Raw genomic sequence first — 21,079 nt, forward strand, 5'->3', positions numbered from 1 at the left:
TGCCTATTGCCTGCCGTGCACAGTTAAGCTGATGCCACCGGCGTGGCAGTGCCACCGGCTTGGGCCCGTCATCGCTGCTCGCAGATTTAATACATTTTGTAATTCATTTTTTTTATTGGACCACCCATATTGAAATTAAAGCACGCTTTATGGTGCATAAGATTGGTGCACAAACGGTAGCTAAGGTAGATCAAAAACACATGAAGAGAAGTGTTAGAATAATACAACATCAGCATTCGAAAAGTATTCTGAACTGATTACAATTTGACCTTTGACATCATCTGACATGAAACTCTTGAAACTTTGCAGATACGTCGGAATCTGCGGCCATCAGAGTCGGGCTCAAGCTGGTACCCGGGCGTGGTAGGGGGGCTTAACAGAGCCCCCAAGACAAACTTGGTCTATATATCAAATATATATCAAACACACTTGCATGTATTAGTATGAAACTCTGTACACATATAGATCTCATCGGGCCGAACAACTTCTGCACTCATAGTCATAAACTTTGCCCAACAGGAAGTGAGCTATTTTGGATTTCTTCTGAAAACGCATGCTCTGGAATTGAATATACTCCTCCAAGGCCATTGTTCCGATCATTGCCAAACTCGGTCAGCATGAAATTAACATATTGAGGATGCTAAATTGCGAGCAGATTTTTGATATCTCAAACGGTTTGGCTGTGGAGAAGCAACACATTTATGGCGAGAAAAGGGAAACAGGACGTGTGTTATAACTTCTGCAAACATTGACTGATCTGGATGAAACTTCAGCTGTGTGTTTGTTGTAGGAAGCCGATCGCATGGATATGACTTTTGTGAGTCAAAGTTATAGAGCAGGGGTGGGCAACAGTTTTAGTCTGAGGGCCACAGTTACTTTGGCAAAGTAAACGGAGGGCCACACTTTGGACAATTGCAATTAAACATAGTTACATGATTAAATCATACAAATTAATTAAATGCAGATATGTATAAGGCTACAGTTACTTTGACTTTTGCCAGCCTATTTCAAGGCCTAATATATATATTTGTGCGGCCTGTCTGACATAGGCTACTCTAAGGTTACAATAACTGGATTTACTTTCAAGGATTCATTTACTACACTACCCTGCATATTGTTCAACTGTCATTCATGCCCGCTGTAGCTATTCAATATCGAAAACTATTAACAAAACTGCAAATGTATGTGTGCAGGTTACATTAACATACAGACTTCAGGCAATCTGGCTTGGAATTATAAAATTGAATTGGGGATACCTTCATCACTAAATGAAAAACATATTCAGCTTATTTCACTTGTTATTATTGATTTTTTTGTAATTTCTTTTTTAACATATGTTGTTTAAATCTTTTATAAAATAGAACACAATTTAAGTGCAGATCAACTTCATCACACGAATGTTTGCTTGAAAGATAAAGAACAACATGGAATAGTCCAATGCGTCTCACAGAATTTAAATTTGATTTAGCTGTATCATCATCACCATCTACAGGACATGCATGCAGTATGAAATGGGGCACGTGAAATTGCGTTATACCATCAATGATCAATACACACTGATAACTAGCTTAATAAAAAGATAAGCCAGCGTCATTTATTATGCATATATTAACCCTTGTTTCACGCTTAATTTTAATATTCTAACTGACTCCCCAGTGAGTTTTTTCAAGGCGATTCCTATTTTAGATTGTTCCCCCTTAATGTTTCCATGGTGATGCGTCATATTTGTCATGTGACACCGCACCCACAATAACACTGTATTACAGATGCATCGCTTTTATTCCCAGAGAATCAGGGTCATCAGTTTCTCCCGAAATACGTGCAAGAAAGTGGCCGGTGAACTGTGACAAGAATAGAGTAAACTTAATAGTTACTTCTACTATGTTTGTCTGGTATAATATCACTTCGGAAAAATTATATTTGAATAGATTGTTATTGCTGCTTCCACAGCCATCAGTGTGTATTTTACAAACTCCAAATGTATTGTTTTACTCGTGCTTATGTGTATTGAAATGTCTGAAACCTAAAATAAACATTATGAGGTTGAACAAAAACTGCATAGTTGTGGTATATGACAGCGCTGAGGCTGAGCTCGTCCGTCTCTGGCTCAGCGCCAACCAACGCGCAACAGCACAGTTTGAATCCGGCAGTCATGCGACGTCACTGAACATTCAAATACCATGTGGGACCGTACTCTCAGGGGCACAGAAGTAAAAATCCCATATATGCGACCATAGCGATCAAAAGCTTAAACATTTCATTTGTAATCATGAATACAAAAATTCAACTTTCATCCAAATTGCCAGCACATCGAGCGCATCGCGGGGGCCGGATTGAAGCACTTTGCGGGCCGGATCCGGCCGGATATATTGCTCATGTATGTTATGGAGCCACCAACTGGCAGCAGGAAGTGTGTCACTTTTTAAAAATGCTTTAAATCACTGTCTTCTTTTCACCCGATTGACTTCAAACTTCATCATATGAACTGCCATGTTAGGCCGTGTATACTGCCTTGATAGGCCAGGGTACGAAAAGTTGCATAGGCTGTATGGACTGCCATGTTAGGCCGTGTATACTACCTCGATAGGCCGGGGTCCGAAAAAAGCCGCATAGGCTGTATGGACTACCACGTTAGGCCGTGTAAACTGCCTCGATAGGCCGGGGTATGAAACGCAGCGTAGCCTGTATGGACTGCCACATTAGGCCGTGTATATTGCCTCTATAGGCCAGGGTACAAAAAAAGCAGCATAGGCTGTATGGACTGCCACGTTAGGCCGTGTAAACTGCCTCGATAGGCTGGGGTATGAAATGCTGCGTAGACTGTATGGACTGCCACATTAGGCCGTGTATATTGCCTCTATAAGCCGGGGTACAAAAAGCCGAGTAGGCTGTATGAACTGACATGTTAGGCTGTGTATACTACCTCGATAGGCCGGGGTACAAAAAAAGCTGCATAGGCTGTATGGACTGCCACGTTAGGCCGTGTAAACCACCTTGATAGGCCGGGGTATGAAACGCAGCATAGCCTGTATGGACTGCCACATTAGGCCGTGTATATTGCCTCTATAGGCCGGGGTACAAAAAGCTGCATAGGCTGTATGGACTGCCACGTTAGGCCTTGTATACTGCCTCGATAGGCCGGGGTACGAAAAACAGTGTAGGCTGTATGGACTGCCACGTTAGGGCTTGTATACTGCCTCGATAGGCCAGGGTACGAAAAAAGCTGTATAGGCTGTATGGACTGCCACGTTAGGCCTTGTATACTGCCTCCGATAAGCCAGTGTGTGGGGAAGGCCGTGATAGCCCTTAGTGAGGAGAAGACAGCGTGGGTGCATGAGTTGGCCTCGATAGACCAAATGAAAAAGTGAGCCATATAAATCTATAAAATAATAGATATAGGAACTGCCACCATGACCAGAAGTTTGTGTAGATAGTATACTTACCACATAAGATTTAAGTATTAGGAGTTAAATGATAAACTTTAACTTATCTGATGCTTAAGACACATAGGTAATCTTAGTATTGCCTGAAGGTTTGAGCATCCTATAGGATTGGAATGCTGAAGACCATCTTGACCATCATAAAATCCTGCATTCAGTAGCAGCACATAAACCTGAATGAATGTCCGGTATACTGATGAGATGGTCTGCAATTCTGTAGGTTGGTCGCTAGGTGAGTTTTAAACCACCTTCTTGATATGGGAGACCTGTTGGGGAGTATGAAAAGTGCAGAATGATTAGGAGTGCAGGGATGTGCTTAGAGATATTTTCTTTTACAGAGACGAAGGCCACACAGACAAAGCCACAGTAGGCCACATGGAGACAATGGCCACATAGAGATGAAGGTTACGATAGGCCACCTGGACAGAGACCACGTTAGGCCACAGACAAATTCATGAAAGGCTATAAAGACTAACGAAAACAGGATCGATGAGTAGTTGAGTAGTAATAAATTAGAAAACATACCACCACCAGTATTTGCATAAAATTATTACTTGAAATTGCTGAGCGTTTGAGATATTTTGAGTCAGATCTTGCTTGTACTATAATGCTGAGGATGACCATGTACACAGCACCTTGATAGAGGATGCGACTCCACAAATTGAGTGTTCGTAGCAGCACCAATCCGAGGAATTTCCTATGCATGGATGAGTTGGAGAACCAGAGTTCTTTGAATCTGCAGTTGGAGGATTCTAAACCATTGGACGTGACGCCCGCTCACAGCTTGATAGAACACCATGTAACCATCAGAACCTGTCGAGAGAATCCCCCAAAAGAAAATAAACCAGAACAGCATGACAAATAACAGACACATACGATTGAGAACCTCAGACAATGCCCTTGCAGAAGGATAAGAATGTTTTATAAGAAGATGCTTTACTAGCTAATAAACCATAGCTGGCTAAAGAACCCTGCAAAAGCTACCGAACCTATGAAAAAAGATAATCAATGCGAGAGTCATCTTTTGATAACCTAAGTTAATACTGTACGAGACAAATATCGCAATCCTAAAAATTATTTTGACCCTAGGCTAAAATCTGTTGTCTTTGACAGTAAGTTTGACATGTAAATGTGAATGGGTTGATGTAAACTCTGGACAAATTCTCTTGTGCGTCTGATTATCATGCAGTATGACATTAATGCAGCTGAGTTCCCACAGTGTGACATCAGGATCATTTTTGCACAGTCTGAAAAGCAATGAATCACAATGATTATAAGCCGCACCGTGAGTGCCAGCTTTAGTGAAGAGAAAAAAGCTCACTGCGAGAGAGCCCTTGTCATTTGCGGTGTTGCCAGGAATCAATACGCATGTGCAGACTGTCAAATAGTCAACGCTAGATTTGCTCCACTGTATTATATTGTGTTAGTCTCGATAGACTGTCAAATGTTGGCGTTTATGATGCGAGTTGCAGTGTTGAGCATAGCCAATCACAGACATGTCTGTTGAGTTTGAATGCAATGACTAATTGGAGGAGTTAACATAACACAGAATGCAAGCAATCAAGATTGAATGGTTCAGCGCTTGTTCACTGGCTAATTCTGCCTGCTAGTAAATACGTTCGACCAACGAAGAGTAGAACATGCAATAGATTCATGATTCAGTGTATTCAGATTGACCACAACAGTTTCCGCTAGAGTGTAGTAGTTTAGCTGAACTGAAGCATTTGACAGTTTCATGCGTTTATAAAGGGAGCGCAATCTGCTCACTTACTGTATTCATAAAAGATTTGAATAATTATGTTCCATGCTGCGATTTAGTTGCTATACAGGATGCAATCTTTATGTAAAACGGGTCGGATTGAGTACGGAATTAAATTAGTGCTGCTATCGAATATCAAGCCGAACCTTGTTTTGTATGCAAACCTTACCCGACATACTGTATGGTGCTGTGAGAATATACGAGAATACACATTTATGTTTTATTCATAATTGTAGCCATGACGTCCTAGCACAGAAGGACCAAGTGAGACGTAACACTATATTCTAAAGTTCCCAAAAATAGACAGAGGCATCCAGATAGCAGTAGCTGAATGACAACACAGATAGAGTCAAATTAACTGGAGTAACGCGAAGACAAAAGCGCACAATTACTATGTATGTTTTTACTATGTATGGATTATGGCGTGTTTGTTTTTATTAAAGCAGCACTAGGTAACTTTTCAACCTTTATAATATATTTTCAAACCTCTTGTGATGATACATCGTCTTACAATAGGTTGAATGACACGTCTGCCATAGCCTGACGGGGTCTGTATCGTTTTTAATCGTACTTTTAAACTTCGGGTTTCGGGTAGTAACCCGAGAAAAAAAAGAACTACAAAATTCGACTGCTTTACGGCATATACGTCACTTCCACCACTTCCTTAAATTCGGACGTGCGAGAAAAACTATCATTTGTTTGCCGAATGTTATAGTCATGGCCGAAGCAGCACAGAAAAATAAGAAAGCAAAGGTTTTCTCGGAGGAAAGCCAAAAGAGGAAACGAGAAAGTGATCGGATTAAAGGCAGGACGAGGATCAACATTGGGCCAGCGTTTGCTCGTTGGCGTGAGCTGAAGGAGGAGGGGCTACATTCTTGCAAGTAAATACGTAAGATGTCCAAAATCATATTTTAGGATACCTAACATGTCTGTGATATTGGTTTATTTGTCTTTCCTCAAGCTATAATGCAAATCGATTTTTCAAATTTGCAGATTCATCTATGGTAGCTTGATATTATAATATTGACGATATATGGTTATTATCTACCACTCAAACATTTGTTCTCATAATTCATAATTGAAGTATCATATAGATTCCGTAGAATGGGAACCAATAGACTAGGCTACTATAATGACGCTGGCTTGTAAACGTGAGCATCGCGATCATTAGTTTGAAAAAAAATAAAACCCATGAAATGATATTCATATGACATGCTGAAACATATGCCACTGTACCTGGGATGAAGACATTTCACACGCGACGCAAGCAGAACACGCATGTGAACTTCATAGACATGTGAACTCCTCCTGTAGTGTTCAGGGCTATCATAGTTGTCAGGTCAACAAATGCACGTGCGATGCATCCCCTGATGTAGAATGACAGTTTACGACAGTAGTAGAGGACAATACTGTTTCCCAACTGTAGGGGGACCCCGAGAGCAAAACCTACCTAGTGCTGCTTTAATTAACTAGTTTATTTATTTATTATGAATAGATAGCGCATATTTATAATGCAATATGCAGCGGCACCTTTATAGGAGCACAGAACGCTACGGTTCTTCCTCATAAGAAAGGAAGCCATGTCAAATCACGAAAGGAAGTCATTTCAACACTGGGTGCCCCGTAAGTTTGAGCAAAACGTATACTCTGCTGGACAGGCCCAAAATACTTCTAAGCTTGAAACTATGTTGTGTCAGTTTCAATTACATGTTGTATGTGACGAACTCATGGTGCTTACAAAGATGAATCTAGCAGCATTTAATGAAAACAGATCAATGCACTGATGTCAGTGCTGTACTTTAGTCAACTTTATTTATATAGTGCTTTTTACAATGCAGATTGTTTCAAAGCAGCTTCTCAGTGTTAAACAGGAAAATAATGCAACAGAATTTTATCCGGCTGTACAGCCGCTCCTGAGAAAATGGTGATGTCATCTAGCTAATTTCAATTATCATACAGTGACAATGTGGGTATTAGATTAGTAATTAGATCAGTAATTTAGTTTATATGGTTAATTTAGTTTACTAATTAGTTTTATTTGGATATTTAGTGAAAAATGTAGTGTCCCCAACTGAGCAAGCCAAAGGCAACAGTGGCAAGGAAACCAAAACCCCATCAGGTGACTTAATGGAGAAAAATAAACCTTGGGAGAAACCAGACTCAGTCGGGGTGCCAGTTCTCCTCTGGCCAATTAACAAATAGCGTATGATTATTATTCTGGCAACTTTACAGGACAGGGGTCATATTAGATAGGATGATCGATAGATCGATTCATATTAGATTAATCGGTCATATTAGATCGGAATATTCAAAAGATCTGCGGCAACACGGCAGAGACGGGTTTATTGAGGATGCTGGAGTGATTAAACAATTATTAAATTGCAATATTCAAAAAATCTGAGTCATCACGCCGGAGACGGGTTTATTGTGGATGCCGTATTGATTAAACAATTATTAAATTGCAATATTCGAAAGATCTGAGTCATCACGCCAGAGACGGGTTTATTGAGGATGCCGTATTGATTACACAATTATTAAAGGGCAATATTCAAAAGATCAGAGCCGTCAGGCCGGAGACAGGTTTATTGAGGATGCCGTGTCGATGAGGTAATTTCAGGGGAGGTCTAATTGACACAGTCTCTGCAGACACTTCAGGGTCATGCGTTGGTCATGTCTGGGTGCAGGTCCACCATCTGATCTGGATATGGCCCGGATCTGGCTGACTGCAGTAAACCTCGGGATAAAACAGAGAGACTAACATTAGCGTAGATGCCATTCTTCTGATGATGTAACGAGTACATCAGGTGTTATGGGAAGTGTTCCAGGTTCTGGCTGACCTAGTTAATGCAGCCTAACAATCATTTAATTGAAAAAATTGTTTTATGTGTATGCCATAGTAAAGAGATGTGTTTTTCTTCTAGATTTAAACTGATAGAGTGTGTCTGCTTCCCGAACAATGCTAGGAAGACTGTTCCAGAGTTTAGGTGCTAACTAGGAAAAGGATCGACCGCCTGCAGTTGATTGCGATATTCTCGGTATTATCAACTGGCCAGAATTTTGAGACCGCAGTAGACGTGATTGAGTATAATGTGTTAAAAGTCCGCTCAAGTACTGGGGAGCTAAACCATTTAGTGCTTTGTAAGTAATAAGCAAGATTTTAAAATGTATGCGATGTTTAATAGGGCGCCAGTGCAGTGTTGACAGAACTGGGCTAATATGGTGAGAAGCAATCGACCAACGGGGAGAACAACTACTGTGTGAGTACTGTATCCATTTTCTCATTTGATCTTTAGTTCAGCTGTTATTTTGAACATTGTTTGTGTGGTGTAGTGGGCTATTTGTTTGTAGTCTCATTTGTTAACGTGCTGACCACTTGACATTGCGCGAGTAAAGACGTTTCACTGGGCGTGGCCTTAAGCCAGCGTGGTATATGAGCGTGCATTGTTTACATTGTGTTAGTGAGAAGCAATCGACCAACAGGGAGAACAACTACGGTGTGAGTACTGTATCCATTTTCTCATTTGATCTTTAGTTCAGCTGTTATTTAGAACATTGTCTGTGTGGTGTAGTGGGCTATTTGTTTGTAGTCTTGTTTGTTAACGTGCTGACCACGTAAAGACGTTTCACTAGGAGTAGCCAGCTGTATTCAATAACGACACTTAACGTGAGTATAAATTGAGTGGTACTCCATGGCAGCGGAAGCGGCAGCCCTCATCGTCTGAACTCGAGCAAGGATACCGACAAGGCACTTGAGTATAGCTTTCACTTCTCTCTGACACTTTTGTGTTTAGCTTGTTGTTTTTACATCTATTTTTCTGACCCGTATTCGCTATGTGCTTCCAAATCCCTACTATTACTACACACACCCATAAATCATGCTCTGTACATTCAAGACGACGTAATCCTAATAATCTGCATTGTTTACCTATTTCCTCTGCTTCATTAATGTCCATTCCAATTGGTCTCTGGAATTGCCAGTCAGCTGTAAACAAAGCAGACTTTATTTCATCTATCTCCACTCATTCTCATCTCAGTCTCATGGCCCTAACTGAAACCTGGATAAAACCAGAGGATACTGCCACTCATGTGGCCCTCTATACTTATTTCACTTTTTCACACACCCCTCACCTGATTGGGAGGGGTGGAGGTACTGGTTTGCTCATCTCAAATGATTGGAAATTTGAACCCATTCCTTCTCTATCTGGCAACAGTTCATTTGAATCACACTCAATCACTATCACTCACCCTGCTAAAATCCATGTTGTAGTTATTTTACGCCCTCCAGGTCAACTGGGTAACTTCTTGGAGGAATTGGATATGTTACTCTCTCACTTCCCTGAGGATGGCACTCCTCTGGTACTGCTCGGTGACTTCAACATCCACCTTGATAAACCCCAGGCTGCAGACTTCACCACTCTTCTGACCTCATTTGACCTTAAGCGAGTATATACTACAGTTACTCACAAATCAGGTAAAAATCTGGACCTTATCTACACACGCTAAAAGAGCTTGCACACCTCAGATCACTTTCTCATCACTCTTGAAGCACACTCCTCCCCAGATCACCTTTCGGCGTAATCTACGCTCACTCTCTCCCTCTTGCCTGTCCACTTTGGTTTCTTCCTCACTCCCTCCACCCTCTCAGTTCTCAGCACTGGACACTAACAGTGCTACTGACACACTTTTCTCCACTCTAACATCTTGCTTAGACAACTTCTGTCCCGTTTCATCCAGGCGAGCCCGCACCACCCCCTCTGCCCCCTGGCTGTCTGATGTTCTCTGTGAACATCACTCTGCATTGCGGGCGGCAGAGAGGAAGTGGCGCAAAACTAATAACGTAACTGACCTTACCCTTTATCAGTCTCTTCTCGCTTCTTTCTCTGCAAATGTTTCCACTGCTAAGACTACATACTATCACAACAAAACCAACAATTCCTCTGACTCACGTGCACTTTTCAAAACTTTCTCTTCGCTCCTTTGTCCTCCTCCTCCTCCTCCTCCTCCTTCATCAGCTCTTACAGCTGACAACTTTGCATCATTCTTCACAAACAAAACCTCCTCCATCAGCAGCCAATTTTCCACACCACAAACCGACACGCACATCTCAACAACCATCACACACACATTATCCTCTTTCTCTCTGCTCTCGGAAGCTGAAGTCTCCAAACTCATCCTTTCCAACCACCCCACTACCTGTCCGCTTGATCCTATCCCCACGCACCTCCTTCAGGCCATTTCTTCCTCAGTTACTCCTGCACTCACTCACCTTTGTCAACACCTCTCTTCACACCGGGACCTTCCCCACAGCATTTAAGCAGGCTAGGGTAACCCCACTGCTAAAGAAACCCTCTCTGAACCCAGCACTTTTAGAAAACTACCGACCAGTATCCCTTATGCAAAGACACTTGAGCGAGTTGTGTTCAACCAGCTCTCTATGTTTCATGAACAGAACAACCTCCTGGACAACAACCAATCCGGCTTCAAAAGCGGCCACTCAACTGAGACTGCCCTGCTCTCGGTTACGGAGGCACTGAGACAGGCAAGAGCAGCTTCCAAATCCACAGTACTTATCTTACTGGATTTGTCTGCTGCTTTTGACACAGTTAACCACCAGATCCTCCTGTCAACTCTCATGAAGATGGGCATCTCAGGAACTGCTCTCCAGTGGTTCATGTCTAATCTCTCAGGTAGGTCCTTCAGGGTGTCATGGAGAGGTGAAGTGTGTAGCGTCTGTAGGAATTGTGGACGCAGAAACATAGTTTAATGAATCTTCCAAATGATTCGATCAGAAATGACCCCTTTACAAAGCCCAATTCAGCTCCAGACCCCAGGAAATCGACCATCTATCACCAGAGAGACGGAGGCTCCATTCTGCCCGGAGCTACTACTTTTAAATAATGATAACTCGATTGCCTATGGACTTTTGACCAAAACTTAGACAAAGAGGACAAAAGACTCGTTGTGATCACAAGACAAAGAAACAAACCAGATCTCTGTCTTTTCAATGACCGGTAAATGAACTCCACGTGACACAGCTAAAACTCCAAGCAAACTCACAGAAACTGTTACATATGAAGTGCATAAAATCGCTGATTATTGGACTTGCATTCAAATAGCCTTCGACATAGCTTGTTAGTGTGTTTACAACTGATACACGTGACTATTATGCATGTATATCACTCCCAATTCATGCAATTATGTAACTATTGAATGAGTGGATGAGTGGACGCAGTTCAGATATGTGTTGAGTCCTAGCAGTTTGACCAGATTTGAGTTCTGAACGGAGAGCTCCCAGGAGACGATCAGACGATCGTGGCAGACCAAGATCAGAGAAAATGGGTTAAACAACGATTTCATTCAGGCCATCTGCTCTTCTCTCACTTTCCTTTCTTTTACTTAAAGTTTATTTTCTTTCCGTTAAGTCTCGGGTTCTGTTAAGTTTCGCCGCAAGGTTTATCAACGAGTCTCCAACAGCGCGCTTCAACTTCAAACAACGCCCACAAGACTTCCATCCAGCCGCCAACACGGCACTTGATTGGCTTCCCAAGACGTCGATCAAAAGACACAACCAGACCTTCAGCGAATCAAAGACCCGGGAAAACCCCTCTCCAGCGGGGAACTGGTGCATTAGATCAAATTTAATAACCCTGCCTAAACGATAGGAGGTTAAATTACTGATCAATGGTTTCTTCAGGTCATGTGTCATAAATGCATATATTGCTTGGGATTTCATAATTTCTCTCTCTTAAAACTAGGGTTGGGAATCGTTTGGGTTTTTTTCGATTCCGGTGCCAAACCGATACTTTTAAAACGGTTCCGGTGCCTAAACGGTGCCTGAACCGATACTTTTTTTTTAAAAAAAAGGCCACAAAACGAGGTGGATGACATTAAATGGCTTTTTATTTATTTATTTTTTATTTAAATTGAACCATTTATTAAAAGTTTAATGTATACTTAAATGTATGAATATAAATAAATACAAAACACAATTTACTTATTTACAAATTATAATTGACTTATTTACAAATTCACAGTAAAACCTAAGCCACCTAACCCAACTACAACAAGCCTAATATAACTCTTAATTACAATAATAACAGCAGTAGTCTGTATTCTTGGTATGCTACTAACCAGCTTCGAGCTTCAGCTCTTTTTTGAAATATGATCATATTCTCTGGCTAAATATTTTAGAACGCATCGTCTTAATGTTTCCATGGCGACGCGTCATGTTTCTCACATGATGACACAGCAGCCGCAATAGCGCTGACAGCTCAGCTGTATCGGGTTTATTTCGTTTTTTCTTTTTATTCAAAATATTCACAAACTACTTAACTGTGTCACGAACTATCTGATGTTCAAATGTGAGTGAATGTGTGTTAGTTGATCTATAAAGCGCAATGGGCGGCGCCATGTTAGTTTGCGCCTCAGAATCGGATCTGTCGGATCTACAACACTTGAGAGCATTCTCGTCTCACGAAATACATGAAAGTAAGTGACCAGTGAACTGGAAGAAGAACAGAGTAATGTAAACGCTATAGTTACTATATAATGTGCATGTATCTGATGTGAATAAAACATGTAACGTTAGTCAAATTATAATCGTCTGAAAGGATTGTCATAGCCGCTTTCATAGACATCAGGGTGTGTTTTTTGCTAGTAGCCTACTTATGAGCATTTAAATGTCTGAAACCTGAAATAAACATGATGTCGTTGAAAACACTGAATAGTTGTTATGAGTTGTGATGTGACGAGCGCTGAGCGTCTGTCTCTGGCTCAGCCAAAGCGCGAAAGCACGTTTGAATTTTGGCACCGAAATGAGGAACCGAAATCTGCGTTCTGATTCGGTCCGGTACATACCGGTTATATAAGTACCGGTGCCATATTGGAACCGGATTTCGGTACCCAACCCTACTTAAAACTTATTCTTTTCATAATTTCTCTCTCTTAAAACTTATTCTTTTCCTCACCTTCTTCCTTTCTGCAACGTGTGTGAATGTGCGAGTCTGACTCATAGTCGCTACATTTTATTGGTGGAGAATGCGGGGTATTTTAACCTAAATTGTAAGCATATATATAGAGAATTTATCTTTGAATTATATTTTGAGAGATCAGACCCGCTAGACGCGTCTGTGTGAAAGCTCTGTTGAATGAATGCAGAATGCTGAGTAACCCAAGTCTGCCCCTGTTCTAAGACTGTATTAAAGTAATTTAAGATCTGAGATCTCACACTATACGATAAGATAAGAATTAAGCGTGTTCCTTAATTTCTAGAATGCCTCGTTTATAGCCGAATTGATATCATTGCGTGTTCCAGTGTCATTAAATAGCTATACGTATATCAGTCAGCCAGAGAACTGAACAAACTTAAACTGCATAAAGTGAAATACCCTGCGAGGAATAATCTCCTCACAGCGCGGTCAGATCAAGCGTGTTCCTTGATCGATTTATTAAGGCCTTATATGTATTTATTAGGGATGCCACAATTCTCAATATAATATTGAACCGTTCGGTACAGCACTCACGGTTCAATATGCGCTTGTGAATTGCGGTTTTTCGGTTTTGCATTGAATTAATTATTTTTCTGCAAATTCTATCATTTTCCTCCATCCCAATACTGAACAACGTGACATACATTCACATCACATGTTATTGATAGAGTTATACTCACGGAAAACTATAGTTATTCACAATCACGAACGTTAATTATTTGCATGCGTTTTAAAGCCTTGCCGGTTCATTCGCGTGCGCGGTTTTAACATGCGCTTTTCCGAGCGCGCGCACTAAACGCCTGTCAAACACGTGATTACTGAACTAAGTAGTCGTCTAACTGCGCTAATACTGTCAAATACACACAAGGTTTACATAAACACAGTCGGTTATGTCTAAAGTGAAAGTAAAATCGGCGCGTGTCTGTGATGCACGGAGGTCTTACATTGACATTAGCAGCCTAGTGAACATGCGGTCCTTAAAGGGACAGTTCACCTCTAAAATGATGTCATTATTTACTCACTCTAATATTGTTCCAAACCTTTATTCATTTCTAGATGACAGAATTTTCATTTTTGAACGAACTATCCCTTTAATGTTAATAAAACAACAAAAGACAAAGAGAAAATCACTCACTGCTCTTGACTGAAAAACTAATACAGTAGCTTTAACCCTTAATCGCCCCTCAAGTAGGGTTTACGTTTGAGTCCCTTGGGGTCAGATAGACCCCAAACTTTTACAGAGCAATTGTATAAGGAAATATAATTTTTTTACATGGAAAACTATATATCATTTTTTTTATTTACTTCTCAACTATACATTTATGCTGTGTTTTTGTGGGTATTTGGTAGTTTTTTATTTATTTACTGCACAAATACTTAACTATGTCATAAATTGGCTCATTAAAAATTATTTTTTTATGAAAAAATCACTTGAATGATGATCTTAAATCAATATAAATAGTTTTTGGACATTGCTCTATGTGTTAGGGATAGAATACCGCCATCTGTAGGTTTGTGGAAAAACTTTAGGAATTATAGTTAAAGAGAAAGAGAGTGCAATGACCACATTATCCAATAGAGCTCCATAGGGAAGTTATGCAAAAGTTAAGCTGCCTTTCATCTTTCTTTTATTTGCCCTTTTCCCTCTCTTTCTCATGATTGTTCCATGTTGCATTTGTGCTCTAGTATTTGTCCTTCATTTATGTATGGATTTTTTTCAGATTTATGCCAGTTTTGTTGATTTTATTTGCCAGTTTCTATAAAAATGCTCTCTGTTGCAGTCACACATGTGTGTGTTTGTGTGCGTGTGTGTGCGTGTGTGTATGAGACAGAAAGTTCGTTCCACTTTGTGTTTATGCTCTAGGACCAGATCTTGATATAAATGTAGACATTTTCAGATTTATACTGGATTTAGTTGATTTTTTTTTACAAACAAAGTGAAAAAAAAAGCATTTTTTACATTTTCCCATTCATTGCCAAAATCCAAAAAAATGCTCCAGACACCTGTGTGTGTGTGTGTGTGTGCGTGTGAGTGAACATGCTTGTTCCATATTGCATTTGTGCTCTAGTAGTAGTACTTCATTTATGTATGAAAATCTTTCAGATTTATGCCAGTTTTGTTGATTTTATTTGCCAGTTTCTATAAAAATGCTCTCTGTTGCAGTCACACACATGTGTGTGTTTGTGTGTGTGTGTGTGTGTGTGCGTGTGTGTATGAGACAGAAAGTTTGTTCTACTTTGTGTTTATGCTCTAGGACCAGACCTTGATACAAATGTGGAAATTTTGAGATTTATACTGGATTTAGTAAAAAAAAAATTACAAAAAAAGTGAAAAAAATGTATTTTTTACACTTTCCCATTCATTTTCAATGTGGGGTCAATCTGACCCAGAGGGACTTAAACGGTAATTTTTTTTTTTACACACCTTTAGAACAACCAAATCAAGCCCAGATTTTTTGTGCATGTTTAGATAGATTATCTAGGAAAAGTCACCGAGTCTCATGGCCCTGAGATGAAGGGAACACTTTTAAAAAATGGAGGAAAAGTCCAGTGGGGTCAGCTGGACCCCAAGGGACGATTAAGGGTTAATTAGAATCAGTGTATATTTTATAGTGAAGTCTATGTAGTGTTTTATTTTTACATTTATTCATTCAATTTCATACTTAAATGCTGCTGTACAGCTCTGAGCTGCCAATGTAAATCTTTATATATATTTATTTTATATTATATAATACACTAGGAATGTGTACAAGGTTTTTTTTTAAAGTAAAGTCTAAAGTTTAAGTAAGGTTTTTCAATTCTTTTAAGTAAAATAAAGAAAGAGTATTGCAATAAAAAAATAGTCTTTTCTCCTTAACCTCTTGCTGTTCCTGTCGCCTAAGAATAGAATAACAAAAAACCGAACCGAACCGAAAACCGTGGTTAAAAACCGAGGTATTTATTGAACCGTGGACTAACTGTATTGTTGCATCCCTAGTATTTATAGCTATTAATTCAGTGCGTGTTCCACTGTAATTCGAAACTATATCTTCCCTGTGCTAAACAGTTAAAAGCTTGCCGGTTTGTATGTCCATCTCGTAAAACACTGCGTGTCCCAGTGTGATTTAAAGGAGAATGATTTGAACCCAAGTAAAGCTGACATTGAACGAATGAACAGTAAAAGAAACCCTGTTGTTTGATATGCTCAGACAGATCAAGCGTGTTCCTTGATCAATTTATTAAGGCCTTATATGTATTTATAGCTATTAATTCAGTGCGTGTTCCACTGTAATTCGAAGCTATATCTTCCCTGTGCTAAACAGTTAAGCTTGCTGGTTTGTATATCCATCTTGTAAAACTCGTAAAGGCTGACATTGAAAGAATCAACAGTAAAAGAAACCCTAATGTTTTATATGCACATGGATCCGCCGAGATCACTAGTGTTCTATTTACAGCGCAAAACTGTAACATTGAACTGTAACTGTAAAGTTTAATCTCACTCTTAATAAACTGAGTGATAAGCCTCACAGCGCAAAACCAGCTACGAGTGGTGTTCCTTATTTTGATTTTCATTGTTGAAATGTGCTGACGTTTCACGTAATACGCTCGATTGCACGTGCTAAACTTATGTGTAACTTTACAGGGTGAAAAGCGCTGACTTTTCTAGTTACCCTTAACTGTATACCCTTACGAAAAAGAAGTTTATTCAAGTGTGCTATCAGTATACTTCTTTTAAACTAAAAATAAGAAAGTTTACTTCCAGTCTACTTTGTATGTACTACTCAGATATACTTCTCAGAAATATACTTCAAATTGCACTTAAGTATACTTGACTTATACTGACAGACAAGTCTAAGTATATTTGGCCTATGCTTGCTATTCGAGATATACTTAAAAGTATAATTAAGTATTCTAAGTATTCTTGGCTTGTACTTATGTTTACTATTTTGATTGAGTAGCTTATTGCTTGTATACTTATTACTTTATTACTTAATACGTTTTAACATAATATTACACACTGTCTTTTAGACTAACATGTTCAAGTTTATATAGTAACAAGATTCCGGGTGGAATAGCATAGAGTAAATAAAATAAACATGTAACTGAACATGAAATTGACACAGTGATACTAACCCACACAGAAACAGATACATTTTTTATGATTTTATTGGCAATTCTTCCAAGGTGTAAGAGTATTGTAACAGAATTTACTCATACTGGCTTTTATAATAATCATATGGATAGCTATACAAGCAGATACATTTTAGATCTCATTACAAATCATCAAGCCAAATAGGAAAAGAGGTAAGCCTTTTTATGAAACATAAATTATTGCCAATACAACACTTTAGGACTATGTATAATATGACTAATGACTGCTTTTTTAGTCTCTTTCAAATGGATTTGGCAAAGGTGCAATGTACAAATTGTCAACTGTTTCAACAACAACACATTTCATTTTGATCATATCAGGCCAGATGGCACTGATCTTTCCATTCTTCCTAACCTCGTGTACAAAAGTACTCTCTACATTTATTTGTGAATCTTTACATAAAGGCCTGCTAGATTTAACAAGTACCTCAACTAAAGCACAGCAATGTTTGGTACATGCACAATATGTAGGGCTTTGATGGGCACACATTTGTTTAAAAATGACTAAGTCATTAATTAAACAGAATGTACCATCTTTCAAGTATGCAGCACTGTTATATCTTTTCTTCAGTCGATCATATTTTTGAGTGTGATACAGAACTCCATTAACCAAGAAACGGCTGTAAGACCAGAAGCAGTTACCTAGATTTCCACATAACTTAGAAATAGCAAGCCTGGATGAAGTTGTGATGTTTTCCTGAAATGGGGGATGCCCAATAACCTGGACACTATCATTTAATTTTTCACATTTATCTGTTCTTCGCTTATTAAAATAAAGTTCTTTAACAAATGACTGGACCTTTGCACTCGTATGTTTAGCCTTTTCTGGCAATTCTTTCCACAACATAAATTTTCTTACTATTTGTGAAGGGACATTCTGTGTTCCATTAAAATACTTTAATAGAGTACCCATATTGGATTCAAAGGCTGACGTAGCCCATAATGGTCCCCACTGTTTCACACTTTGTGCAATATGTGTGAGCAAGTGTATGTTAAAAGTCATGTGGTCTTTCCCATATATTCTTTGAAATTCTATTACAAATTTTTTAAGTGCCAGTTCTGACAACAATACGCTTCTAGTCTTGATCTTATCCTGGAGTAATGTATATATGCCAAACACCAATAGAAACAAATGATTCCAAAATCTGGCAGGGAGTATGCCTTTCAGTACAGGGAGGGCATAGAATAGGAGAAATGCTCACCATTCTGAAGCTTTCCAGAACTTCCTTTCATTCACTGATCTTGGTGTCCTAGTTATCTCAACAGGAGGTTTTATTTTTAAAAGTCGCATATCAACCTCTTCCGTCTGTTTGCCAATGTACCAGGGGGCTTCACTGTTTGCTGTATCAAACCACAATGTGGACAGTTGCCGAGTGACTCCAAGACATACGTTGTGTTGATATTCAGGAATGAAACCATTTTTCATTAGGAAATGACTAAGCTTTATTAAAGGAGATGGCCCTTTGACTCCAAATACTGGCTCATTATCTGAAGCTGACATTGCATGACTAAAATGATCTCTTTCATTTCGAAGTGCGGGTTCAGGTTGATCGTATGGATAGGATTTACCACCTTTGTGATAGCAGAAGTCACAACCATAAAAACCATTAAACTGCTTTGTGTCACGAAGCATTGGACAAGCCCTTGAATCAGAGCTACAAACCACCACAAACACTTTAGAAACATGCCGGTTTCCCTGTGTGTCTTGCCAGTCAATGCCTTCAGTCTCTAATAATAAGGCTTCTTTAACAAATGGTGTTAGTAATGTTAGCATGGATGGTTTACTTGGCCCAAACCATAACGCTGACATCAAAATGTGATTTTTTCTCAATTCTGGTTCCAGTTCAATTACCTGACACTGAATTGGCCAAATGCTGCATTTAGAACTTTTGAACACTGGTGCGCCATCACAATTCCAAATTAGCGTCAAATCATCTTTTCCAAGAACTCCACTGTCACATAACATTTGATACTCTTCACCAGACTGTATGTCAGAGAGAACCCCACAGGTTCTAGTTTTTTCATTAAGATTGACACCATATTCTTGCAAAAGCTGCTGAATCTGTGCATACAGGGGCAACACAAGAAAATAGAATCCATTCTTAAGGTTTGCATTGGCATCAAATTCTGAATTGCAAGTGTCACACTGAGAGGGACAGTCTCCTCTGACGCCTAGGTATTTTAAACAACTTTTACAATAAAAGTGAACCTCAAATTCAGATGAACTTCCAAAATCTTTGTGGAAAAGGTAATGTGAATATGGGATTAGACCTGGAAACATTATGTTAAAAATTTCCAGTAAGTGAGTAAGTGCTTTGCCTGTTAAATTGTGCCGTAACAGATAGGACATCAGCATTAATACACTTTCTCCATTTGAAAGAGGTGCACCAGGATACAAGGGCTTGTCACCAGTAACGGCTATATCTTCAATTCCCTACAGGGAGAGAGAGAAAAAATATTTAAAAATGTGAGCAGCAGCAGAATGATCAGGAATATCAGTCCAGCTTATTTTCTTTCCTTTTCTTGGGTTGGTAAGGGTGGGTGACAAATTGGTGTAATCCAAACGGCGTGGTGAAAGCGGTCTTTTCTTTGGACATTGGTGACAAGGGGATCTGCCAATATCCCTTGGTCAAGTCCAGTGTCGAATAAAAGCGAGCGGTCCCTAGCCGATCAAGGTACGCAGTACGCATCAAATTTCGACATCGCGTTCACTTTTCTATAGTCCACGCAGAACCGAGCCGAGCCGTCAGGTTTTGGGACCAAAACTATCGGGCTCACCCAGTCGCTGCTGGACTCTTCTATTACGCCCATATCCAGCATAGCCTCTAATTCCGCCTGAACGACCTTTTTCTTGTGTTCAGGTAACCAGTAGGGCCGACTGCGAACCACCACGCCCGGCTCTGTCTCAACATGGTGTTGAATGAGGTCCGTGCGACCAGGGAGGGGCGAGAACACGTCAGCAAACTCTGCTTGTAATGTTTTAACGTCAGTGAGTTGCGACGGCGAGAGATGATCCCCCCCCGGGGCCAGAGCGAGTGATTGAGGCTTTTGAACCGCCTCTGGCCCGAGATCATCCTCTCCGCTCACCACCGTCGCAAGCAACACTGACTCCGCCTCCGACCATTTTTTTAAAAGGTTGAGGTGGTATATTTGACGTGCCCCGTCCCTATCTGAGCGCACTACCTCATAGTTGAGATCCCAGACTCGCCGTGTGACCACAAAGGGTCCTTGCCACTTTGCGAGTAATTTAGAAGTGGAAGTAGGGAGTAATACAAGTACCTTCTCTCCCGGTGCAAATTGACGAAGCCTAGCCCCTCTGTTGTAAAGCTGTCGTTGTCTGTCCTGAGCCTGTAACAAATTCTCCATTGATAGCCGCCCCAAAGTGTGGAGTTTTGTTCTCAGGTCCAGGACATACTGAATTTCGTTCTTACTCGCGGAAGGTCCGTCCTCCCAAGCCTCCTTAAGGACATCCAGCATCCCCCGAGGCTGGTGCCCATAAAGAAGCTCGAAGGGGGAAAACCCCGTGGAGGCTTGCGGGACCTCGCGAACAGCAAACAACAGAGGTTCTAGCCACCTATCCCAATTTTTGGCGTCCTCGTGAACGAACTTACGAATCATGGATTTCAACGTGCGATTAAATCGTTCCACCAAACCATCTGTTTGTGGGTGATAGACGCTGGTGCGAATTGATTTAATGCCCAACAACTCGTACAGTTCGCGAATCCTTCGTGACATGAACGCCGTGCCTTGATCGGTGAGAA

This window comes from Gobio gobio (genome assembly GCF_949357685.1).
Source record: "Gobio gobio genome assembly, chromosome: 19".
Lineage (NCBI taxonomy): Eukaryota > Metazoa > Chordata > Actinopteri > Cypriniformes > Gobionidae > Gobio > Gobio gobio.